Here is a 27789-nt window from a genome sequence, read left to right as displayed (position 1 = left end):
CTGGACTTGGAAGATCTGCAGTTTGGAACATTTTTATTGCTAATTATGTCCTGGATGATCAAGTTTAACAACAAAGGAAGAGATACTCATCAACCCACTGCTTTAAGTGGCTTACAGAGATCAGAGAAACACAGTCAAATGGTTGGTTTATGAAGTTGTTCCAGTAAGCCTGTCTTCCCATTTGCTTCCAGGATTTAGATCAATGATGTGCCTGAAACAGAAAATAAGATTCTAAAACAGAACAATTCTTCGAACAGAGAAAAGTGCAGGTGTGATTATGAGTTGAATTAAATAAAAATAAACGTACACCTCTGCGTTTGCACAAGGCAGATCTTCCACTTCAGTCTTCTGTGAATCACAGAAAATGACACAGTCGTCGTTGGGTATTTCATAAAATTTCCTTATTTTCATAATTTCTAAGGCTTTGATCTATTTTGATGCAAAGAAGTACACTGGTCTCAGGAGTTTCCTAACCTCATCATGTGCCAGATCACAGGTTGCTCTATTCCTTTTACTGCCTCTGTTCTACTCTTCCAATGGGACACAGACATTGTCCGTTGCTGTTAAAATCAGAAACTGAGGTAATGTAAATATCTAGTCTTCTTCACTGCTGCCTATCCAACAATCATGGAACACTTACTCTTTGTACCCTAAACACCTACACAATCTATCACATTTCTCATCTTAGCCCCAAGACTAAACAATGTGTAATGTTGAGGTCTTGCACCAAGGAGCAGAACAAATACACAGATGTTTTTCTAGCAGCAGAAGATTGTTAGACTTTTGTCTGTCCTTCTTGAACCCAAATTCCTCTAAGAGATTCAGACAGCAATTCAAAGTAGGCTAAAGCAGAATTTCCAGAAAAGTAAGGAAAACTGGCCCACAGACTCTTACCATGTTTCAGATAATACAAGGAAAAATTCTAGGATACTGAAGGTTCAGATACTTCAATTTGCTGTCTTACCTTACAGCTTGGGATCCTCCAGGCAAGTATAGCTCATGTCACTTTATCATCATCTTTTTCTTGTGCCAGGAAGACAGCTGCTACAGACACCACTGCTCACAGCTTGGTCATGAGTTAGAAAAGTGGCATATTACGTGACAAAAGCTGGGTCAGAGGATTTCTCTGCCTCACGTCCAGTACACGAGTGAGTGACTGGAAGCAATGTGTCCTGGAGGATCCTGGTAAATTAAAAAGGGAGAAAATATGGGTGTGAGAAGGGTAAAGGCATAAATAAAATGGTAAGATGCTGAATTTTAGCTCATACGATCTTCTGTACATTTTTGTTCCCTCATCAAATATATTCCATAATAAAAATTATGCCTTTTTAATTTGAAAATAGTTAATATATTAAAGTGAACCTGGATGAGTCTGATTATATGCCCAAGGCCAGTATGGAGAAACAGAAATAGATGTAAGATGGATTTGAAGGAACAGTCCTGCTTAATGGGTATTAAAAACGTATGTCAACAAAAGCTCAGCAAATTTTTGTTTACAGGGTGAAAAGAGTATATTCTTTCTGTTGTGGATACTGAGGAATTAATAAACTTACACTAAACTGACCTGGAATTTCTGAGTGACTGGGATGTTTTCTTTTTTTTCTCTGCACCAGTTTTTGATAGGATGATAAATACTGGAGTATCACTCTGGCACTTTATAGCCATTGCACCAAAAATAGCAAGAAAACAAACAAGACTGAAATAGAAGAGCGTATCCATGGAAACTCTGTACACAATGGTATTGAAGATTTTATGTTGAATCAGAGGAAAATAATTAGTGGGGGTGAGGAATAAAACTGAGATTTCTTCATGCCTACTAAGTACAACAACTACATGGCCTTCCTTTATTTAGGAAAGAACACAGTCCTGGAAAATATAGGGCATCATGCTAAATGGATCACACGACCTGATTTCCTTTTGTCAATCCCAGGGAAGTGACAAGCTGCATAGCATGCTTAATTATTTCCCAAATAAGAATTTTCAGTATCAATACAGAAAAGTGTGTGTAGGGTCTGCACCTAGATAATTACAAATTTTCTTTGCCGCATCTCAGCAAATTCTTTATATGTATTAATCCGTGTAAATTTTTTTAGATAACACACACAAATGCTACCATCTACTTAGCATTCTTCCAAATGTCATATTTCTCAAAATAATTAAAAATATTTATTATATAGAGGAAGAACAAGTGAAATTATATCAGAAATTAATAACAAAGCTGTAAAAACCAGAAAGTGAACAGGGAGTTCTAATATTAAAAATAAAATCATACCTTTATTTAAATTTGATTCTAAATGAAAAATATAAGCATGCCATATAAAAGTCAATGACTGCTTTCACTTAAAAATAAAGATGGGTAAAAAAAAACATTGACTCCAGTGTGGCCTTTGCCTAGTGATTACACTTGTGAGATTACCTTGAAAAATACTGTTATGACTCTAGGGAGGAGTCACTGCTGATTACTGAAAATATAAATATGAAAGGAAAGAGAATGCTTGTATTGATTTGTGTAAAGACACCCTGTGAATTTAATTTAAACATGTATGGTTTTTAATATTTGGCTTTTAATTTTGCTAAAGAATATAAGAAGATAATTTGGCTTTCAGTGTTACACTTTGAGTAAGAAATTTTGTTTAGAAGCTGCAATTAAATAATTCAAAAATAATTAATTCAGAAGACATCCCATTAAATTATAACCCTCCCCACTGGTTAACTTGGTGCCAAAATGTATTGTTTAATTTATCATTCTTAGTATTTTTAGAAGGCCTCAAGGCAGGGAATGAAGCAATAATAAATAGGGAATAGTGGATAATTAGAGAAGGAAATGTGGAACAAAATTACTAAGGGCTTTAGGTGAAGTTCATTATTACTATTTAATAGTGCCCAAGAGCATTTGATCAAATTGTGGATCATGTTTAAAAGTGGGGTGAGAAAAATCTTAGTGGAGGAGAGTTTTCTAAGTACCACTTTCAGAATTTTGCAGTAAGTTTTACAAAATTTATCAAGGAGTAAAAAAGCAAAAGCATATTGACCAAACCTTTTATTCTATCACAATGCTCTAGTGAGATTTGAAGAAGACAGAAGTTCTTTATTCCCTCAGATATTGTTCAAGATATGAGTATTACATGATTAAGCAGTAAAGCACTTCAAAAATGAGTGATAAGGTGACACATTGCAAGTAGAGCCCTTAGGGCTTTTAAGCACAAGTTGAAGTAGGTATTATTTTTTTTTAAATTCTCCAGGGTGTTTGATTTTTAGCCACATCTTAAAAGAAGCACATTTTTAACATGGATCTTTCAAGTTGACTTGAGCTTTCAGGGTTTTTTTTTTCCTTCATCCCACCATTTTCCTCATGCATTTAGGTTATTTCTTTAATTTAGTATAAAAAATATCCTGAAAATATTTTTAAACACAAATATATGTGAAAAATTACAGAACTCACCTTTTCAATATTCAAAAAACAAGATCCTCTCTGACATTTTTCCCCTGGAAGACTTAAAAGAATGAGAGAGCATGAGATCCATGGAACACAGCAAATAAGAGCATTAATTTAAGCAGTAAGAGTGAGTTTAATGTGTGGAATATTCTTTCAAATTTAAAAATGTTTTCTCAAGGTCTGAACAGAGAAAACCTCTTCTGATCTGTGTTCCACAGGAGAAGAATGGGGGAATAGGATAAGTAACTTAATTACTTCCGAAAATTTCCCTTCCAGGGGAACAGCTACATTTTCAGATATATATGCTGACTCAAAGTAAAATGATGCCTGTTAAATATAAAGAATTTTGTGGGTTGGAAATTCTAATTATTCAGCAGTTCTGTTCATTAGAAAATGGAGATCCCCATCTTTAGACATTTGATTTCATAGACACAGCAGACTGGACATTATGCTCCTTTTTTATTATTTTTTTTTTAAATTTTTATTTCCTCATAAACTTTGTTAAGACCAGAAGTCTAGCTGGTTTGCCTTTTAACTAATTGTATTTGACTGGGAAAACTGTTTGATGTGCTTCATTTGATATTTTGGAAGTTTATAAAATCACTGGCACAGTTTAACAAAGAATTCTAGTGGTAACAGCACTGGCAGTAATAGTAAGAATAAAGCACTATTCACAATATGTGAAATGCCTTAATTTTTACTTTAACCAGGGAGGTAGGGTGTCCCTGCCTCTTTCAATATGGGAATGACTGAAAAGGAATATTAATTTGTATACAAAGCCTTGATCTATTTACACTGTTTGAGATAGCATGATGAGGTAGTAGAAAACAGCATAACATTTTCACTCAGATTCACATGACAGGACAAAAAGCCTTTAGATTTGGATGGGTTAGAATGTCAAAAAAAAAAAAAAAAAGAAACCTGGTTGTCAGCCAAGGCAAAGAAGTTAATTATTTGGATAGATATTGCCCCTAATTTCTGTCACAATGATTACTGAGAACTCTTCAAACCAATCCACAATATGCTGAAAGAGGATAGAGCAGTTTTCCTTGAGACTGTCCATACTGCAGAATGTATCTTATTTATGGATCTGAGACAAACAGCCCACAGCTCTGTCAGAGACAGTCTTGTGTGACTTGGGCCTCCTCTCTTTTATTTGTGGTATTCAGAGGCATTCTCTGATCTCTGTTGTACTCTGTAATGCTATGCACAGCCATAACCTTGAAAATGAATTATTTACTTAGAAGGTTGGCCATGTTATCATGTGTCTAAATCCCTCTACAACACACTTCCTACTGTACATGTGCAAGTTCTTATGTCTGATTCATCACATCAGGAAATCATATCACTTAAACACTTATTTCAAAAGCATACACTTTCTAAATAAAAGCTGGAAGAAAATAGTTAAGAAGATACCTCTGAATATTGCAAGGAAAAGGTCAGATGAGTCTAAAAGACATTAAAAAAATATCAGTACACGTTTTAATTGGCTGGACTACATTATTCTGGACTTTTTAATTTGCTTGACCAATTGCTCTGACACAGATCTGCAAAAACAGAGAAGTGCAAATATGTCCATAGGAGAAAATTTTCCTTTTTGTCTTGGGAGGAACATTCATCTTCTATTCGAAGTGAAGCTGGGGACTTCACTGCAATTTAAATAATGCTTTATCAATAATGTAGAAGCTGATTTTAGCAATGTATTTCTTGCCGTGTTTTCTCTGCTGTTTTTTCTTCTGAAAAATTGCACAGGAAAACCATATTTATATTACTGTGATAATGGTGGAGATAACATTACTTAAGTAAGTTATTTTAACATTTTGATGCTAATTTATAATTGCTGAAAGTTCCTCAGCTCATGATTTTTCCAGTTTCAGTTTTATTTATATTGTCTATTTTTCCTTTAGTCTTACTACCAAGAAAATTCTTCACCTTTTTTTTTTTTAAACATATAATTTATTATTAAATCTTATTACTCATCCACTATCAAATTCACCTGTGAATTGACTCCATTGTCATTTATAATGCTCACCTATACATCTTAGATGTCATGTGCATGGCTCATTTTTTAAGAGTTTTGTGAACTTCAGAACAGATTTCAGAAATACTACCTCTACTATTTTGCATTTACAACACCTTTTAAATGAAGCTTGCAATGGAATTTAAGATCATAAATTAAGCTTCAGAGTGACCTTGAAAACCTGAAATATAGATTCCTGTGCTTTTACATTTTGAAATAAAAAGATCAGAAAATGTATCAATTAAAAAAAAAAATATTTACAATAGTTGAGTGAAATTTCTAATATTTTTCAGAAGGAAAAGTTACTGCTACTTTTGAAGATCAAGATGACTTTAAATATGAATTATTAATCTAAAGCTACAGACAGTGAGTTTTAGATATAATTTACATTACATATCTTAGGATATGTAACTGTTACAGTCTGCTTAATAATTAGGTCAATAGAAAGACAGTGCCTTCCAGACAGGAATAGGTTTGGGTCAGCCTGTGAGGTAATTCATCAAACTTGGTACAGTGCCTCCCAGGCAAGTAACTATTCACTTTGGTCTGGAAGAGAAGGAGGAACGTGGATATGTCTCCCAGGTAGAAAATTAAATGGGTCAGCCTTGGAGGCAGCCCAGATAGGTGACTGTTCAGCTTTACTTGAAAATGGATTAACATGCTAAGGTCATTCCTGAGTACATAACTATTGGCTCCTGCTCAGATGACAAGCCATTATTCATGGACTTCCTTCCACTTGAAGGGCTGCTTATGGCAGCTTATCTTAAAAATAGATCATGAGATGGTTAGCCTTTGTCTCTAATAATAAAGTCCTGTTTGTGAACACGAGTGTATGTTTTACCAGGACATAAGAAATCGCTGACCCTGGTGATTGTATCTCTGCCAGGGATAGTAAAAGACATTTCCTCAACTGGTATTGCCACAACTGAGACCACATGTTAATGTATAAGAACGATGCAAAATGTACTGCTGGTAAATAAGCCTTTGGCAGGTGTGAAAGCTTAGAGAGCATATGCTTACCTGGAGTACACGTGTTCCTGGCTTGGAAAACAACATCAAGAGCTTCATATATTTAAACTAGCCTTTTATCCATGTCCATCTGAAAACTGAAAATAGTGTATTATTTGAGGAAAATACATTGAAAATGCATACAATTATTAAAATAAGGAGGTAAGCCAGAGAGATAAAACAGAGAACACAGGCATAAGAAACTTGACTGAACAGGATAGGAGGTCTGGGAGGAGAGATGAAAAGTAGCAGATTAGTACGTAACACAACAAGGTTCTTTATCCAATTTCCTCTCTTTCTTTTGATTTTTTCATAAGCTCTTGTCAGTATGTTCTGCGTTGTGGCTGTAAGATAATACAAGAGAATATGTTATTATTTGAGGAGAGGGAGCCAAGTGAAGAATAGAGGGCATCCAATAAATTGGAAATTCTGATAGGTCTTGCTGAGTGCCAAATGGCATATGCATAAATTAGCAACACTGAAGGAATTCTGGCAGTGATGAATCAGAGAAAGGGCAGTTTTATATGGGAAGGCTAAGAGAGATCAGGTGGTCTATGGTACACTTAATGATGCTGCAGGAGTTAGAAGGTGATAAGAGAAAGTGAAAATTTTGGATTGGGATTAATTAGGAAGATGCATATTTCCTGTGTAACTCATGACAAAGAATAGTACTTTATACTGAAAGCCAGTGCTCTGAGACATATGTTAGGAAACTTCATAATGATGAAGTCCAGATTTTAAAAAAAAATCTGGAAAAATATGGATGTTCAAGAACAACTACCACAAAAAATTAAAATTAACATTAAAGGCTATAATGAATCAGTATCTTATGGCAGACAGCTTACTGAAATGTCTGTTAGGATTTTATACAGTGAATGTTTAATATAAATGTTTAAACTCTACCTGGAACAGACAACAGTTCCCTTTTCAAGTGAATGCTTCCATTACTAGTTAATAAGATATTTCATATATTTTGCTCTTTGCGTGGTCCCATAAATCTCGAAAACAATACTAAGAAGGAATACAGAGCAACTCTATCGCTCCACTTTAACCCTACCTTTTCCTGCTGCCAGGGTTATATTACCTATAATGTGTAAAATGGATGTTGCATTATCTGGCTGCTGGTCTCATTTCATGCCTCAGCATTTTAAGTCTAGGCTGCTTAACCAAAAAGGATGAAAAAAATCATGGCACAGCCATGATTGTGTGTCTCATCAGTAAAAGAGTGAATTTTCTTGGGTGCAGTTAAACTCACTGTAGAGTTCTAAAGTTTACTGTCAAAGTCACCAGCAGTTGCCCTTTTATAGTCTAAGAGGAGAAATAAACACCACCAGAGTACCATTCATCAGCTGTATTTCAGATTCTGTTTTAGACAGAACTACACCTTAAAATGGCCTTGAATTTCCTATATGACTGAAGATCTACTGTTCAAGTGAAGGTCAAATGCCACAGGCTATTTTAGTGGGTGAAGAGTTTTTCTTTTTCTTGGGTTTCTTTTGCCATAACCAAACTTTCTTGGAAGTTTTAAAAATCTTCTGAGAAGATACTAATGTATAGTAATTGTTATTAAATAATTCAGTAATGTCTAAAGCAGCAACTTTTCAACACCATAAAACCTGAATTCAGAATTCACATGTTCTTGCTTATTTATCATACAGATGAGAAATCTATGCACCTGGTATTATTGTCTTAAAACTTCGGCTATCTGAGCGATGGGATGGGGAAGGTCTGGTGCTCAGTTACAGCAGGGATTAACTTCTAGCACATTTTAACCTAATCAGGTAAATTAATAAATCAAAAAGAACAGTATGACTGTTGTCATGGCTATAGAATATAATGGTTGCTAGTTTCCTTTGTGGGCAAAATTTAGAATATGGAATGAGCTGTGTGCTGCTTGCAGGCAAAATCCATTCTGTATTTGATTTTGATGTATTTTCAATTGAATTATTTCCTGTGGTTCATTTAGTTTCAAATAGAAATTAAAAGATCTAATTTTAAAGCAGCTGACACTATGGAACACTGATATGTCATTTAAAGACAAAGATTATGTAGTTTTGTACATCCCTTAAAGTTTTTGTACAAATGTCCTTGCTTTGACTGTGAGAGAGAAAAGGGCTTTTCCGAACATCTTGTTTCATCAGATGAAGATCAAGCAATATGTGTGTGAATAGTTGTTTTTTCTTGTGCAAGAGATTTCTAAATTCCAAGTCTGCCCTGGAATTGTCACTGGTTTCTGCAAAGTGTTATCTCTTATCAACCCATCTTGTCTCTGTCAGATTTCGAAGCTTGTTGGCCAAAGGTTAAAATTATAATTTATAGGGAATTATATCCATATTTCCTCTCTAATCTTCAAAATCACAGAAGGAATTATTCTTTCTTCAAGCACAATTACTTCTAGAGTTTCTCTGGAGGAGTTGTTCTTCCTGTATTGATTCTGACACATGGTCTTCCTTGAAGATACAATAAAGCGTACAATGCGTGAATGCGGCTATAGACTCCTACTCTGCTCTGTTTTTTAAATTCACATTATCTAATGCCTACAGGTAATAAGGAAGTAGATAAACCTATTAATCAATAGAATTAAATTGGAAAGTAGAGGTTCTGTGGGCACAAATATCCTTACTTCTACCGACAGACTTCCTTGATAAGTAGGCTCTCAGCAGAAATCTGTGAGCCATTTATACTTTATATTGGCATGCCATTGCAATCAGTGTTTAACTCTTTCAGTGTTGTGAAGTTCATCTCCATATTGTCCATGTCTTTGCCATGTTTCCACTGAAGTAATAATCTTTGTTTGATGACTATGGCACTATGAAACATGCCTCTGAATTCTGCTGAGGAACTAACACAAGCATGACTGTTAATGAATGAAGGGCTGTGGAAAAATAAATAAAAGAAAAAGAACCCAATAAACAAAACCAACAAAAAAACAAATGAACTAAAAAATCCACCAAAAAGCCCAACAAAACAACAAAAAATCAGCAAAACAAAATTAAACAAATAAACAAAACTAACAGCAAAAGCAAAAGCAAAATAAAACCAACAAGAAACAACAACAACCAACTCTTCCAGTACTAACTGTCCTTCAACTCTCTTGGGGGAAAAAAAAACAACAACAGAAAACCTCCACCAGTATGAGATGGTGAAATACATCTGGGAAAACATAAGCATAAAATCAGTGCAATGATGATTTGATGTTTCTAGATGTAGTGCTTAGGGACATGGTTTAGTGGTGGGTGTGGCAGAGATAGCCTAATGGCTGGACTCAATGCTCTTAGGAATCTTTTCCAGGTTTAATGATACTATTAGTCTTAAGATCTCACCCTGAAACAGTTTAAGTTTTGTCTAAATGTCTATCATTCCATATTTGTTCTGTATATACAATTTTCATTAAGGAAAATTTCAGCATCCTCTCTGAATGCTGTAATGGGCCCTTGTACTGCCTAGTCCTAGTCCTAGACCCCTCCCTATGGGTCTCTTCCCAGTCCCTGTCCATTGGCCCAGCAGCCCCATTTCAGCTCAGCCCAGGTTCAAATGTCCATTCCTTAGTGATGCCGTAGGTGTGCCAGGCTCCAGCTCCACTACAGCTCTGCTCTGCCCGTGGGTGGGCTCCGCTGATTTGGGCCCAACCCTTGATCTGACCTGAATTCTGCATTCCTAAGAGAAACTTGGGATTTCATGTCAGGGCTATATGCTTGTCTGTTCCAAATTCACAATACAGACATAGGAAAATGAACACTCTGTGATGAGTGAATAATCTTGTGATAACAATAAGTTATTGAAAAAGACTGGTTTGAAATAAAGAGCTTCATTAATATTGAGTCCCAGGTTTCATCCACCTGCTTTTAGGCAACTGAGGCATCTAAGCAAAGAATATTGAGATGGATTTACCTCATCTGACTTCAGGCAAAAGCTATGTGCCTAGTTCAATCTGTCTGTTTGTGACTCTAGATCTGTTTGCATAGTGCTGTGAGAGTTTTATTTCTGACATTTGCCTTTGGAGAGATCCCAATTCAAACTGCTGCTTATCTGAGAAAGTTCAGTGCACTGGAATAAATTTTTACCAAAGGGTAGAAGAGAGTAAAATGGCCATTCTGCTTCACCAACTCTTCAGAAAAGACAGTCATGTCATGAACATAATGATTTGTTTTTAATCTGTAGCTAAAGCCAAAAATTCTTTTAATGGTTGAAAGTGGTAAGGGTTTTATAGTTATGCTCTGCTGCAGCATCACAATGAACTGCTGAAAAAAGTAGATGTACACCCCTGCCACATCTGTCACTGTTCAGGACCAAATGAGAGCATAGAGACTAAATAGACCTGAGCACCAGAGCATTTAATCACAGATGTAGGCAGTTTTATAAATTAGATGACTTCCCAGCACTTCAGTAGCCATGTGATCATTCCCCCTCCAGCTCTCACAACTTGCTAGGATGAATGGGCGGGTGGTGACATGCCATTTTGGCCACCCAGGCCACACTGTAGCAGCCTGCACACCTTGCCCTGTCCCCAGGGTCATGTGCCTCACTCAGCCAGCCGATGGTGCAAATACATCCTGGTCATTCCTACCTTTGTTTTATGACTGTGTTGGGGCCTGCCCCTTCTGTAGGGCCAGCAAAACCCCCTTGTACTTGCGGGAGGAGGAAGAGAAGAAAAAGCAAGACCAGGTATCCCCATTCAAATGTTCCAGTCCCAATCAAGAGCAAATGGCTGCAGTGACCTCAGATAACAAGAGCACAGCCTTTTTTACTTGGCAGTCACTTCTACTTTGGGGTGAGCCAGCTCCACCACTGCTCTCTGTGCATTCTTCTGCTCTATATCACAGCCTTGGTGTGCAGACATCAGTTTCTCTTTAGCAAGTTATTACTATTTTTAATGCACTTCTTTTTCTCCTGGGCCATTCTTCTATTCTTTCAGGATTTTTATTTTTTCCATTTAAATCTTGTATGCAAAAATTACAAATATACACTAATGTTTCACAATCTTTCCTATTTCCCTTATAAAGTCTGAAACTTTCCTGAACTTAGTTAACTCAATAATCCAGAATTTTCTACATTCCCCTTCCAACAGGGGCATATATTTGGGTCAAATGCTGTGTTAAGAGTCTTTCTCATCCTGCTGTGAAGAGACCAGATATTTGTCTTTCTTGCTCCCTTTCCCAAGCCATCTGTGATTCATGTAATCACCACCTTATTTCTGACACCAAAGGACAGCACAGAAACTTGGATACCAGTACATTTTAACCACGGATAAATGCACCCTTTTAGGACTTGTGTGGGAGGTAGAGCACAGTCCAAAACAAAGGTTTGGCAAGTTGGCATTGAAGTCCCAGTCAGGCATTGTGTGATCCTGGAGCTGGGCCATAGGATGCCCAGGCCTCTTATTTTATCCTCTTACTGGATACCAACACTGCTCTGATCAAGCAGAGAAAACGAGATGCCTGATCAGCCAGACGTGCATAAGACCTGGCTGCTGCCATCACTGGTGCACTAATTCTGCACCACTGGGAGGTTCTCCATATGTTTGCTGCTTTCTCAGTGTCTGACAGATTGTGCCAGATCAGAGATGCTCCTCTATTCTTAAAACTAGACTACTTTCCTATGTTAATTCACTAACACTATAGTTAACCAGGCCTAACCCATGCTGGCTGCTGCAACCTCATACAGAGAAAGTTTCACAACATAAGGTTTTGAAAAAGCATTATAAACATTAAGTATTTTCCCATATTCCTTCGCAAGTTATAGCAATGTTTTAATTATCTTGCTATTAGCAAATTGTTAATGCAACTCTTGTGTGAATTTCTTAACTTCTGTTTTCAGCCTTTCAAATTTTCCATTCTTTGTTTCTGTTGAATTCATCAAACAGTATTGCCAATGATAACTTCATCAATCTCTAAACCTGTTTCTGAATAAGCTGAACGTTTTCTTATATTTCTCATTCTAATAAATCTTTTAGAAGACTAAAAATCCTTTTCTACTTTCCTAGACACCATCTAGGAAAACTGGGCTGAAGCAGAACAGATGTCTTCGTTAGTGTCAAACTTTCACCCTTATTAGTTTGAGGAAATGAGAAGCATTTCTGAAGTGCATGAAGAGATTTAATGGAGTGGAAACCACACAGAGGTAGTTACAAGGTAACATACACAAATACATCTTCTTTCAATTTTTTTTTTTTTTACACTATTTATTGAACAGAAAATATGAAGTAGGGTTATGAACTATTTAACAGTTAGATTCTTGCAAGATCCAGGGACCAAGTTTGTCCCATTTGCTTTAGTCACTGAGGCATAACAATTTGAGAAAGATCTGGCTTATGTTTTTAACAAACTTAAGACAACAAAACATTATTTAACCCAGGAATGTTTACACTGCTCTCAGGAGAAAAAAAATGTTCCTTATGTCTGCATAAAGAAATAGGGTAAATGTACTCAAAACTGTATTTTAAATATGATTGAACTACATGTGCATGTAAGTGTCGTAGCTGACTTGCCTACTCTGTCAAGATCCAAACCTACACAGGTCCAGACCTACCCTATTCAGCCTTGTAGATAGATGTCACTGTGGGTGATAATCTACTCCAAGTGCTGCAAGCCAAGCAGTCTGTGCTTTTGGGACACTGCTGTAACTGTTAATCTAACAGGATGTGTCCAGGGCCTGATCACTGGCATGCAGTCACCTACACTGCAAAACTGCCAGCAAAGTCCCTGAGATGTCATCATTAAGATCACCAACTTTCTCCCAGTCAAACCTGAGCCAAGGATCATTCCCCAAAGCAGCTTGAACATAGCTGGTCTATTTAGGAAGGAGAGTTTAGCTGTAAAGAAAACTACTCTGCTGTGCCAATTAGCCTGAAGTCCAAAGAGTCCCTGGACTATCTTATTTATTAACATAGTCTGAGTCTTAGTGATGGAAGTTGCAGTTGTGTTTTTATACAGACTGCTTTTAGTAACTGATTTTTCTTCATTTTTCTCATCTGAAATAACAATAAATATTTACAACTTTTAATAAAACTATCATGAATAAAATCCTATACTTCTCAATGTACCTTACGTGCTATTTGGTTACAGCACTATACATGGCTATGGAGGTCTTCTGAGAGTTATGTCCTTATTAAGAAATAGGAAACCCAACTTTCATGTCACTGTTCTGTACAAATAGAACAGATTTCTTCTTGAATAAAAATTATGCTAAATCCCATGATCAGATAGCAAAAGCTTGAACAAACCAGAATAAACAACTCCTCAAAACTTCGTTGAATTCTCATAATTAAAATGTCATTGTCCTGCATACAGTACATGTCACACAACCATTAAAATATTTGAAAATTCATAGTAGAATACATGTTTACTTACTTGACAAAGTTCACTTGCTGTGGATTATGCTGATTGAAATAATTTAAGCAATAAAAAAAATTAAATCTGAACAATATAATTAAATAGGACAATAAAGAAATTATTCTTTCATGATTATCGGCAAAAGGAAAACAATTCAACCTCTAAAGAAAACACTACAAGGCATTGTATAATCTGCTTTTCTTTATTTTCTTCCTCTTATTTTTCTTATTCCTCTTCCTCAGCCCTCATTTTAACATGCTTTTTTATTTTTTATTCTTTTTCTTTTTTATTCTTTTTTCTTTTTTCTTCTCCTTCTCCTCCCTCCCTCCCTTCCTACCTTCCTTCCTACCTTCCTTCCGTTTCTCTCCTTCTTTCCCTTTTTTAATTTCTTCTTTCTGTCCCTTCTCCTCTACTACTTTCTCTCACTATTTCTCTCACTGTTTTTACTTCCTTGTCCTTCTCCCCTGAATCCCCACTCTCTTGCAACTTAGTCATTCTTCACATTAGTTTGGAGAATATGCAGCATTTCTCCCAGGAGTTTCTCCAATAATCATTTTCATTTTCTGCCACTACAAAAAACAGATCTGTGCTCTCCAACCAGATGGAAATAGTCTTGGGAACTAACCTTGTGTATGTAAATAGAGAAGGTGAATGTTGTTACAAGGGTGCATACATTTTCACTTAGAATGGTCTTGAGAATGTTGTTCTACAGTGGTTGTCTCCTGACCTGCAGATACTGAGGTGTGCTGCTAGTGAGCTATACACTAATGAAGTTCAGAATGCCAATTACAAACTTGATAGCTTTTCCTTTAATGATGAGCAAATGTGTCTCATGTGAGGAGTTTGCAGGTTAGCATATGACAAACCTAGTCATATATTTTTTACTGAACATGGTTTCTAGCAAAGTGCTTACTCTCAAAATATTCTAATAAATTTTAAATTACCATCAAAATGGAGTTTCTTAGTTTAAAATTCTAGGATGGGTTTGTATCAACAATATAAAATATCTCTCTAGAGAAACATGTAAAATTTTCCTAAAGGAACTTGAATTAATTTGCTTAGATTTCATATCCACTCTTTTTACTCTAGGAACACTTGCCATAGCTTAAAATGCAAATATTAAACTTTTTTTTTTTTTTTTTTTGGTGGAATTACAGATTTGTCAAAGTGTCTGTATTTCTGGAACCCCAAAAGACAAACCATACAAATCAGAATGGAAATTGCTTCAATTTTCAGTCAGAATACAATATTCCATGTATCAGTATTTATGGTTTTTTTTTTTTTTGTTTTATATTAAACTTTTTTTTTTTTTTTTTTGGTGGAATTACAGATTTGTCAAAGTGTCTGTATTTCTGGAACCCCAAAAGACAAACCATACAAATCAGAATGGAAATTGCTTCAATTTTCAGTCAGAATACAATCCTCCTCTTTCTTCAAACACTACAGAGGTACATTGTTTGAGAATCTCATCCTAAAGACAATTAAAATAAAATATCTGTTAGGAAGAAGGAGAAGGCAAATAATATATGGAGAAGTAATGAGTGAATTTCCTATGGCAATATCACTTCCAGAGAAGGGAAACAGTGTTTGTGTCCAGCAATATACTGATGATGGAAATTTAGCCTAGTCGGTTTAGACTGAACTTACAAATGTGTAAAGCCACAACAAGAATACGATAAGAGAAAAATTTGCTTTTCCCACATAAGGATAAGTTGGTTAGTTTTTTAGAATAAAAGATCTTTAATTTCTTTCCTTTGGATAGAATTCATTTGAACTGACTCGTTGCATCTGACAATCACAAATCTAAGTCTGAGGCAGTCACTTCCTTTTGTAATCAATAATGAGAAGTTCACACATCTGGAGAATGATTTGTCAACCTTATCTAAGTCAATCTTAAAGTTGGAAGCATCAGCCCTGGTGGAGATACTTGTTTGCTTGAAGTAAGAAAAAAAGGTAAATTTATTTGAACCTAGTTGTTTAAATTACTGTTAATGGCATCTATGGTGCACACCAGCCCCAAATGCATATAGTCATTATTTCCATTTAAGAGATGCAAATGTTTTCTACCTTCACCAATCAGTTCAAAACTACTTTCTTTAAACTATCAAATCAATTCACTGAGTTTAAAAATTAATTAGTGCCTGATAATCTCAACCTTTCAGATTAAAATTTTTGGTTCTCTAGTTCAAAGACGTTAGATTTCAGGTGAAAATAAATTACTTCCTTTGATAGTTGAATTACTAGACACCTAAATTATTTGTGCATAAAAATAGATATATTCCTATGAAAGCAGGCTCTTCCTATATGTCTTTTTAAATCTTGCATCTTTTTGTCAGTCTCACTTGATTGACCAGTCTTCAACCATGACTGGCAGAAGTAGCACCAGTGATTATATCGTCAAGCTTAAGTTTAACAAGTGGTTGGAATAGACTGTGAGGATGTGTTTGCTAGAGCTTTACTTAAAGATTCACAGAAAACTGGCACATGTACAAGCGGAATATTCAGCTGTTTCAAAAAATGCTATAATATGGAAAGATATACGTATGGAAATACTTGTATTCATAACTTACTGAGCATAATTATGGACACTAGAAGGTTTGAAGAGACAGAGAATGATTTTGCAATGTCCTAAGCTTTGTGTAGTTCAATACTTTCCATGATTTAATACTTTTTAGTCATAGCAAAAAGAACTTAAATTAGAGCTGGTTATTGTAGATTTAATAGTGTTGCCTGATAAAAGCTAAAATTATTAGATCTGGTCCCAAGCGTAGAGGATCAGCCAAATGTCTAATAACCCATACAGTGTACCTCCAAAATTATGGGAAACACCTCAGCTGTAGTTCATGAATATTAATTTCTTGAAGTGATACCAATATCTGAAAAGAAGATTTTTCTAAAAGACAAGGCTTCAGTTCATGATTGGAGCAGCAGTTCAAGGTCATGTTTTCTGAAGTTTATTTGAGTTAGTCAGTGAAAAGGTTTTAACAGGTAACTCTCAGTTAATTCAATATTCTCCCTTTTCATGGATTGTATGCTATGATCTCAATTACGTTCAATTTACCTATAAAAATGCAACCTTGTGCATCTGCTATTTTGCTACAATTAAGAAACAATTAAACTTTTTTTTTTTTCTTTTTTAGCAATTTAAACAAGCACTAATAGAAAAAAACCCCACATACTTACCATATGGGCATTTTAGATTGTGTCTCTTGTGTGATTGTGTGTATTGTATATTGCAGCAGTTATTCTTGCAGACTCCTTGTATGTAAAGCTGTCTGAACATCATCATCAGTCTAAGCATGGCTCAGAGCAGCAACGAGACTGTTCCATATGGCTTTGTCCCACAGAACCAATCTTCTAACTGGGATAACTGGAATACAAATAATATAAATACAGAAAGTTTCTACATGGTGTTCATCTGTACAACAGGAATATTTCCTAAGGCTGGGAAGTATTCATTAATACATTATCTTTTCTGACTCTTTTTGTGTAAGACTGTAGTAAGAGTGCTCAAAAAATCCCATTAAACTATAATGTTTTGGGAGTAATCTGTGTACTTTTTTTGATGGATGTATTTCCAGTGGATATCTGCTCAATATTTTACAGGTTTTCTTTTTGACTGGTCTTTTTTTTTTTTTTTCCTTTTCTTTTTTCTTTATTTTTTTTTCAGGAGGGAGACTTATAGTCTCATATCTTGTAGAAAACATCTAAAATCTGTTCTTACTGTTGCACTGTAATTCATCAATCTACTCAAGCACCAAAAAAGTTTCCTACTCTGAGGAACATATGGGTGAAAACAAAAAAAAATTAACTAGAAAAGATTGCACAAATAGCACAAGAATTCTCTACTACTTTTGGAAAAAAGAATGCAAAAAGATAGCCGTATAGATGTTCCCTTAATCTTGTTCTTTCTCTAAGCTAATATGAGCTTTATTTTAACTGAAATGACAAATATAATGTAAATAAAGAAAAAGCACTGCCAATGTCATAAGAAGTCAATGTTCTTAAAAAAAAAAGGAACAGCCAATTTTTATATTGTTCAAGCTCATGAAATCAAATCGTTACTGGACAAGTCCATAAACTATAAAATATTTCATGACCACATGCATTTCTTTAACAGGAGGACTTTTTCTGGCAACCAGTCACTTTTCAGGGAGCTGGTAACTTTGAATCATTTAGAACTCTTCCCTACAAAAATGTGACTCTGAGCACTGAACTGTGAAAGCTCCATGTGTTACCATGGCTTGGCACCCATGGAGCCTAATGCTGGCTCAAGAACAACAGCAATATTTTTGATGTGTTATTCATACAGGATGTCTCATGGTACTTTAAAATAAAGTAACAAAAATGAGAGTCTAAACAACCACGCTGGCAAAAGCCCATCCAAAAGTATTGGATTTCAATCTATCCATATCATAAGGCAGAGGCTCAGATTTTTTGTTGATGAAAGCCTTTGATTCTGGAAGTGCGGAGGTGCATAATGGGGAAGAAAATTTTCTTGTTCTCAATTTATTTTAAAAATAAGAAATTGGACATTCCACATACTTTGTTCTCTGTGGTGTCTGAGAAGGACTATAGAAAATTATGAATTCATGGATACTGAAACACTGCAAGGCCCTTAGATAATGCAGGGGGAAAGATATATAAGCTGGAAATGCTTCAGGCAACCATGGAGGAGACTCCTGTCCTGATGCAATACGCTGAACATTTTCAGTCTTAATAAAAGCTTTGTAATAGCAATTTGTATTCAGTGAAAAGAACACATTGATCTTCTTATAAGTCTGGAAAAAGAGAGAGAAAAAAACCTACTCAATATCACCGAGCCTGGTGTTTTAAACCTGCAAGTGTAAAAGAAAGAATAGGAGAGGGCAGCAATGAAGAGGGAAGCCTATTTTTTTAAGGTACTTAGAGGAGGACTATTGTTCCAATTCTCCCTCAATCCTTTAAAAATTATGGCAAAATTTCTGCTAGAATCAAATGAATTGTAAGTTAAAGGAAAAAATATGTAATTTACAGTGGTTTTCAGATTTGTGACATACTAAAAGAACAAAAACTACAAACCTGTAAACTCACCACAAAATGAATTGTTGAATCTGTGTAGGTTAGGCACAAATTATATATTTATTGTATAAGTGATTGCATACTTCAGTCATATTGAAAATTTTCACTGGTACTGAATTTGTGGGGCCAGACTTTCTACTGCTGTCAGTGATTGCAATTTTACTGAAAACAAGATTGTTTTTCACATCAGATTAACTCAGAAGCCATTCTTAGTAGCTTTTGCTTTTCTTGAGCATAGCATATATATATTTTCCTGTTGTGCAATGTGATCAGGTTGTTTGCAAGCTGGAGATGGAATGAGATTTGTTTGGGTAATTCCCAGCTAAAGTGTGATCTCCTGGGGAATCACAGCCAAGAGTCATCATTTAGAGCAATACCTAAATTGTGCAAATTCATTCAAGTGCAAGAACACTTATAGTTTTAAATAGCAAAAACTGTAATCAGCCTCTTGGTATATGTTTCTAACACACCACACACATGCAGAACCATGAAGAGCATTCTCCTAATTGCCTTAGTTATGTAAAACACAATCCTTATTTTTCTTCACAGAAAATAAAGACTAGACCCCTTTAGTTTGAAAGAAGATAATTTATTCCATATACTTTGATGTAGATAACCTTCATTGACCTTGGATCTGTTGAATGCATAATAAATATACATCTAATTGATTAATGAGATGAAATTTAGGAAGCCAGAATAAAATCACCTTTTGAAAGGTAGCAAAAATAACATAACAATATAAAACAAAATTATTTTATTCTTATTTAGTCTTCTTTATTGCTCATTTCGTTAAGTCAATGCATCTGTTAGAGGGACATGTAATTCCTAGTGTGTCCACCTCCCTCCTGACCTATTCTTATCCTATAATCCTTGCTCCTCATTCCATTCTGCTGGAATTCTCTCATGCATCATTGTCCCAATAAAATCCACAAAAGCTAGGTCAGGAACAGTTTTAAATTATTTTAGATTCTAATGAAGAAGAGAATAAACAACACTCTGGGGACTGAGAAACACTGTAACAAAATATTCAGGTCAATGAGTTCCTAAATTTCTATGGACCTAGGCAGCAACACTAAGCGACAACGTACTTGCATTATACAGACTTTGTATAGGCAGAATTCCTTCCTCTCTTTTTTCATAACACATTTCATAAGGACATTAGTAGTGTTTTTTGGTAAGCAAATAACATTAGGAGAAAAAATCTGTGTCCATGAAACAATACCTAGAGATCATGGATTTTTGTGGGTGAAGATACTGTGTACCTAAATGAAGCATGAAGCTGAAACTTCAAATTTATCTATGAATTTGTGTATTTGGACTATTACACAGAAAGAACACTACAGTTCAAGCTATTTTAAAACTTGAGCAGCCAAATAGGTTAGGCTTTTTTGGGGGATGCTGATTTTACTCCGCAGTAAAACACTTAAAGTGTTTTGAAGTGAAGACACTCCGCACTTGAAGTGTCTCTGCCTCTTGAGTAACAATTTTGTTTCTAAATAGGCTACACAGAGTCTGTTGAGCTATTAAGGAACGAATGAATTCAGTAGTGTGGTTTAAAATTGACAGAGAAATAGTGTGATTTTCGGCTCACAATGATATCTGTGGAATGTTATCTTAGAAAACTGCAGTATCTACTTAAATATGATGGTTCTAGTTGGCACCACATACTATGGAATCACAGAATCATCAAGGTTGGAAAAGACCTTTAAGATCATCAAGTCCAGGCACTGATGAGATCTTTGCTCTTCTCAAGTACGGAGCTGCAAGGCATTGCTCTTCTAGCAGATGCTCCTACAGCCCGTGCAGAAGACCACTGTGAGGCAGCTGTTCCCCTGCAGCCCATGGAGGCCCTCAGTGGAGCACAGATCCACATTCAGCCTGTGAGAAACCCTAGACATGAGCAGGTGGATATATGCGAAAAGAAGCTGAAACCTGTGGAAAGCTCATGCTAGGGCAGGCTCCTGTCAGGAACAGCAGCCCATGAAGACAATAAGACACCTCAGGAATTAGGATCTCTTTTCCTCCACTGTGTTTCTACCGCTTAGTAAAAGAATACAACTTCAGTATTTTTTTATATTTTAAATGTCAGTATTTAAAACATTTAGGTATTAAATTATTCAGTCCTTCACTATCATCTGCTGTTTCTCTGTATAAAAAAGAAGACAAATAACAACTAGTACTATCATATTATACATGGGATGAAACAATAGATCAGACCACTTTTTACTCAGTGACTGATATGTTTCTGAAGACATACCATTCATAAGGCAGCATCAGTTACTCCTGAATTTCTTCACGCTGATATTGTAACCTTTATGAATGGTTGGCTCTTTGTGTTAATGATATAGGAAATTAACAGATGAAGTACAGAGGTGATGAGGGGTGCTACTTTGAATGGCTGCTCTTTTTACGGTTTGATCCAAAATCCATTAGCATCAGGAACTTCTTTCATACTCAAAGGTCGACATGCTCCAAAGGTTTGTAAAAGTAGACTGAATTGCTAGGGCAGGTGTAGCTTTCAGGATATTATGAAGAATTTTAATAATTCCTAGTAAAAAATCTATAAAATTCTATCAAAAGCCTTAGATTACATTGATGACTATTATCTACAAAAATACATTTAAGGTATTTCTGAATTTCTGCTTCAAAATAATGTCAGAGACTTTTTACAGAATGCTTAGGAAAAAGTGATTTTATTTTTTTTTCTTAAAGCAATACAGCAACATGTTTAAAATGAATAAAATTGCAGTAAAAAAAATTGAATATTTACAATAAATGTGTCAGCCAACTGAAATAAAATATCACATTATATGTTTATTTTCTAAATTTTAATTTATTAATTTTACTTCAATTTCTGCTATAGATTTGTTCCTATGAACCATAAAACCAGGCCAGAGAAAGATGAAGACAAATATAACAAGTGTCATTTACTGAAAATCTTATTTTTGCAAGATTCGCCCCTGCCCCATGCAGTTGGTTGCTTGGTTTAATTATTTATGTATGCATTTATTTATGTATTTATTTGAAATTTCAAGTTATAACATCCAAATATGAAAACTAATCTATATAATTTGCCATTGGAACGGCAAGGAGGATGTGTAGTTTGAGTGTTTGTATGTGACTACAGAGAAATAGGGATACACAAAAATGTCTGGCTAAATTGCTAATTGTAGAAGCCTAAACTGCTATTTTTAATCCCTTTGGTTAGGTTTGATTGGACACACAAATCACATGTTGTGTGATTTGATCTTCATTGGCTGACTGCAGTTTTTTATAATTGAGTTTTCATGATCATTAAGGTACATGATTGTTAAAATGAGCTTGTCATGACTATGCTTAATGTTCACATAAAAATGGGTGTTTCTGGGAAAATTCCACTGATACATTTCTTTGATAGAACAAGTATCAGAAAAATGGGAATTGGTGGTAGTGGCGGGGGGAAATCTTAATAAAGAGAATAAAATTCTGTTTTTATGGTTTTCCCATGGATATTCTTAGTCTGTGTTTTTTGAAGTATTTATCTATCACTAGCTCAAGTCCTTATTTGTTTGAGCTACACAAGCAAGAGAATAGAACATGACACTGGACATCTATGAAAGTGCAGGAAATATACAGAATTCATCAGAGTCTGTTTAGGACTAGAAAGCTATTCAGAGTGTATTATAATAGCAAAACTTGCCAGAAGAGTACCGAAATTGATCTGAAGTCCTTTTGGGTTTAACAGACTAAATGTGCTCATTGAAGTCATTTCAGTGTTCAAAAGGAACACAGTTTAAGGAAAATTGTATTGTTTCTTAAAGATTGTTTAAGATGATTTCTTTACATTTTCTGGCTTAGTAAAAATGTCTGGATACTGAGTGTTTCTTAAGTTGATATAAATACATAAGTTGAAGTATAACTATACTTCTTGCTTTATGATGAAGTTTTTGGTTTTTTTTAGCTAAAGCCAATTATATTTGTGGTGGCTTATCACAACAATTATGTGAAGCAGCAGGCCAGTCAGTAATGACTTTTTTGTTAGGGGAGTGCTAAGAACACTTCCAGCAGAGCTCCATTACCTGGATTACAATCACAGTTTTAAATTAGGTACCAATGCAAGTAATTTAGTTTTGTTTTTGTACTTAATTGGTCATTAACTTGCTCATGCCAATAATTCCATTTCTATGCCATTCAGTCATTAAATACTCCCTGCATCTATCCAGAATCATTCCCTCCTGCAGAAGAAACAGGAGTTTGGGATAAAACATTTCTATATTTGCATGCTACCTTTATCTCTTCATGAACAAATGTGAATGATAAAACATTTATTTTTTCACCACAGTACCTGTGAGGTCATGAGGTCATTAACATAAGTCAATAGGAGGCTGGTAATTGCTATTTTGGACCAAACAGTATTTGTCTGTTTTCCAGTATTTGTGAGTATTCTTGTTGCTGCCAGGGACTAGAACCACATGCTCATAAAGAAGCTGAAATGAAGAATTCTGCAATAATTTTACTGAGAGGAGAGATTTCTTCACATTCTTCATGACTACCTTTTGTTTTATGTCCTGAAATAAGATAGTTTGTAACTTCTTGTTTTAAAGAAATAATTCTAATTCCATGCAAATGTAAATGCTCTCATTATCCATATAAATGTTTAATCCTTTTTAAAATTCTGCTAATCTTTTAGGCCTCAGTGATATTTTTTGTGGCAATGAGCTCTCTAGGTTAATTATGCATGTGCAACAAAGTATATCCTTTTATCAGTTTTAAATTTAAATCCTGCCTATTTACTGCTGCACACAGGAACTTTATAAATCTATATTGTGCAATTTTCTGCTCCAGGCATTTTCCTCAAGTGAGTATAAGCATGAATATAATGCCTAGAGGATGCCTTAATAGACTCTTCCCATCTCTAGCTCCTCTCATCAGTGTGTTTCCTCATGAAACTAATTTTTGGATCAGTGAATTTGGTTTAGAGCTGTGTCCAAGGTAGAAAGTTAAGTTCAGACTCCTCCAAATGTCTTAGGAAACAAGTCAAAATTAATAAACTTTCTGTAGCAAAAACTAAACAGATTTTTGAAGCCATACTCAGACTGGGCAATAACTAAGGATAAATAATGAAGAAAAACATTATGTGCATATGCACATAAGCCACGAATTAGTGTGGTTTTCTTTCCCTCCATTGTGACTGGACTACAAATCATTTTTGAATCTAATCTAGCTTTTGAGCTAGAAAAGCTAGGTCAATTAGTTCAGGCAGTAAGTTCTAACAGCATTTACATCCAGAGGTCCAGCTGCTCCTCCCCAAGAGACATCTATCACATTTGTTAAATTTTAAATGCAAGTTCAGTTATATTCAGATATATGCTGTGTCCAAAGACCAAGGGGATTTGTGAAAACAAGTTTTATATAAAAGACACTGTTTTGAAGGATTATTAAACAACTGATTAAAATTAATGTTATGAGTTCCTCCTGCTGACTTTTTAACACCAGCCAAATAACATTTGAATGATTAAGTAATTCTTTATTTCTGCAGAATTCCCATTGATTTGAGAGTTTCTTACATAGTGACTTGGCAAGGTTATTTTCAGTCACCCTAGTTCAAAGGAAAAGATGAGGAAGAAGAAAAAGATGAAGGGAGATTATTAATAAGAATAGAGCAGCCAGCTCTTGAGATAACAGAAAGATGAAAGCAAGATATTCAGGTAATGGAGTCTGAGAAGCAAGAAGAATGATAACATAACAGTTAACAGAACTATTCCATTAATGGGCCATGCAAAAACACTTGACCCCGTTTCTTGGAAGATAGAACCAGAGGTACAAGCCTGGAATCAATCAAGTGTCTTACGTGGGACCAAGTCCTGAGAAGCAAATGGACTCCTGCACAACTGTGGTGGGTTGACCTGGATGCCGGGTGGCCACCAAGACACTAGATAGCTTCCCTCCTCAGTAGTATGATGGGGAGGGAAAATAAGATGGAAAAAAGCCTTATTAGTCAAGATTCAGGTAGTTTAATAAAGCAAAACCAACAGCTGTGCAAATAAGACAAAGAAAACAGAACTTCTCTATTTTCCAGGACTATTTTAGTACATATAGTGATTGCTCTGGAAGACAGAGTAATAATTAATTCCCTTTCCTGCTTCCTTCTCCTTTCTCTGAGCTTTTTTCTTTTAGTGGACATCATAGAGTGGACAATGTCCCATTGGTCAGTTTGGGTCAGCTGTCCTGATTACATCCCTTCCTAAGATCTTGCCCACCCTCAGCCTGCTGGTGAAGGTAGAATGTTGGGGTGATGGTGCTGATGCTGTGCCAGCCCTGCTCAGCAGTAGCCAAACGCCGGTGTATTGCCAACAGCTTTCTACCTACCAGTAAAAAGCACAACACTGTGAGGGCTGCTCTGGGGAAAGTGAACATCTCAGACATCTCAGACAGACCCAATATAGCAATGTTTCATGTCTGGCTATGGAAGGAGTAGGACTTTGTCAAGTGAAGAGGTGCTTTTGTTCTACATTTCTAGTATCTGAAATGTTCATTCGTATTGGTCTAAGGAAAATCTAAGTTTAAGGTTTTCTTTTTTTATTTTATTTTTTTTCAATTTTAGTAACATAGGAAGATTTATAGAGTTTCAATCAGTATGACTGGCAATTGTTTGTTTAAACTGGTGACTTAGAGATATCCAAAGACTGTCTTAGACAAAGTGGTCTGGAGGTGAATGGAACAGAGAAGGCTGGAATACATAGGTACCACTAAGGACTGCATAACTGTTAACTGTTTATTAAGGGAAAAAACCCAAACCACAAAAAACGATCCTGTATATGTAGTGAAAATGGAGATTCAAAAAGTGTGCTTACATAATTAAGTAGTGTTGGAAAGACCTGAGAAATAATGAATAAGACTTTTAGTTGGAAAACATTAGACTCAGAAACTCCTTTAAGAATTAATGTGGAGTCTAAGAGATGATGAAGAAAACAGAAGTTTGTTTGATAGAATCATAGAAAAGTAGAGATTGGAAAGGACCACTGCACTGTCTTCATTCTTTGAGGTAGGGGACAGAATAATGAAGTTTAGCAAATAGGAGAAAAAGAGAATGAGGAAGTGGTAAAAGCAACTTCTAATGCTACAATTAATAATCATGATGAAGGAAAAAATGTTGCATAAGGGAATAAGGGAACAGTAGCAGATATAGAGAGTATAAGTAACAGAAAAGGGAAAAAGTGGAAAAGTACCTGAAGGTTTTCCACTGTGTGGGTCATCAAGAAGACCAATGGCATCATGGCTTGCAGAAAAAATAGTCTGGCAGGGAGGATTATGGCAGAGATTGACTCCCTGTACTCAGCACTGGTAAAGCCACACCTCAAGCCCTGTGTCCTGTCCTAGGCCCCTCACTACAAGAATGCCATTGAGGTGCTGGAACAAGTCCAGAGAAGGGCAACAAAGCTGATGAAGGGTCTAGAGCACAAGTCTGATGAGAAGTAGCTGAGAGAGATGGGATTGTTTAGTCTGGAGAAAAGGAGACTTGGGGAAGACCTTATCACTCTCTACAACTTCCTCAGAAGAAGTGGTGCCAAAGTGGGTGTTGGTTTCTTCTCCAAAGTAACAAGCAAAAGGACAAGCAGAAATGGCCCCAGGCTGTACCATTTTAGGAGGGTTAGGTTGGATAGAAAAAAATTTCATCACTGTAAGGGTGGCCAGGCACTGGAACAGGCTGTCCAAGAAAGTGTTGGAGTCACCAGCCCTGTAGGTGTTTAAATGGCACGTCGATGTAGCTCTTAGGGACATGGTTTAATGATGGACTTGGAACTGCTGCGTTAACAGTTGGAGCTGATGATCTTAGAGGTCTTTCCCGATCTAAATGGTTCTGTGTTTCTATATTGGCACTTAGGGATATTAGTAGTGGACTGATGGTGTTCAGTTAATATTTGGACTCCATGATCTTGAAGATCTTTTCTAACACAAATGATTCTATCATTCATAGATATTAATATGATATACTAATATATTTTATGAAAAGGTCACTAGGAAGAAAGACAATACCACCATTGCAAAGATCCTCTGGAGTGATAATAAGACAGAGAGGGTGGTTGGCAAGAAAGCTTCATTTTTTGTTAATGTAAGAAGTTCAGAAAAGTGAAAGGAAGAACTTGCAATGCTTATATATATTCTATAAAGGGGTAGTGGAATGGCAACAGAGCCTAGAACAGTCAGGACTGCATGTATGAAATGCATTACCTCATCAGACAGACATAAACAAAAGAAAAATAATGAGAAGTATCACCCTATAAATGAAATAATCAAATAATTTTACAAAGAAAGCAAATGTATAAATAGAACTTGAGGAGTCAAAGATAATGGAGAAATACCATAAAAACTGTTCTGCTAGAGGGAGAAAAGTTAATTGTCTATAAATGTTTCCTATCATGCCCTTGTCAATATATTAGGAAAAAAAATTCCATTTAAAGTCAATGATAAGACTTAGATCACAAAACTGCATGTTTCCAGAAAAATGGCATTCAAAATTTATATATATATATGATCTATAAAGTAGAACTATTAAAGTATTGAAGGAATTAATAGTATATCATATGTTGAAAAGGTAGAAAACTGGAGTTTTAGTTCACCAATATTTGATGGGGAAACAGGGCAATTGTCAATATGCATATGGAGATGAAATGAGGGAAATACCAGTTAGTCAACAAGACAATTCTAGAATAAGAATTAAATGGAATAGAATGTCAATTGATAGAGTTAACATAAAAATAATATTATTAAAGACATCTCACCAGTGACATCTCAGAATAAGCAATTATTGCTATTGTTATCATGTAAAAGAAACTATTCAGCTTGGCTTAAATATTTGGGAGTTTGATTATGTTAGGTGATTTTTCCTTAAGAAATGTGGAGGCTTAATGAGGTGGGAGGTGTTAAGAAGTATTATTTGTTCAGAGTACAAG

Source organism: Parus major, chromosome 1 (assembly GCF_001522545.3).
Source record: "Parus major isolate Abel chromosome 1, Parus_major1.1, whole genome shotgun sequence".
NCBI lineage: Eukaryota > Metazoa > Chordata > Aves > Passeriformes > Paridae > Parus > Parus major.
Note: the sequence above shows the minus strand (reverse complement) of the source record.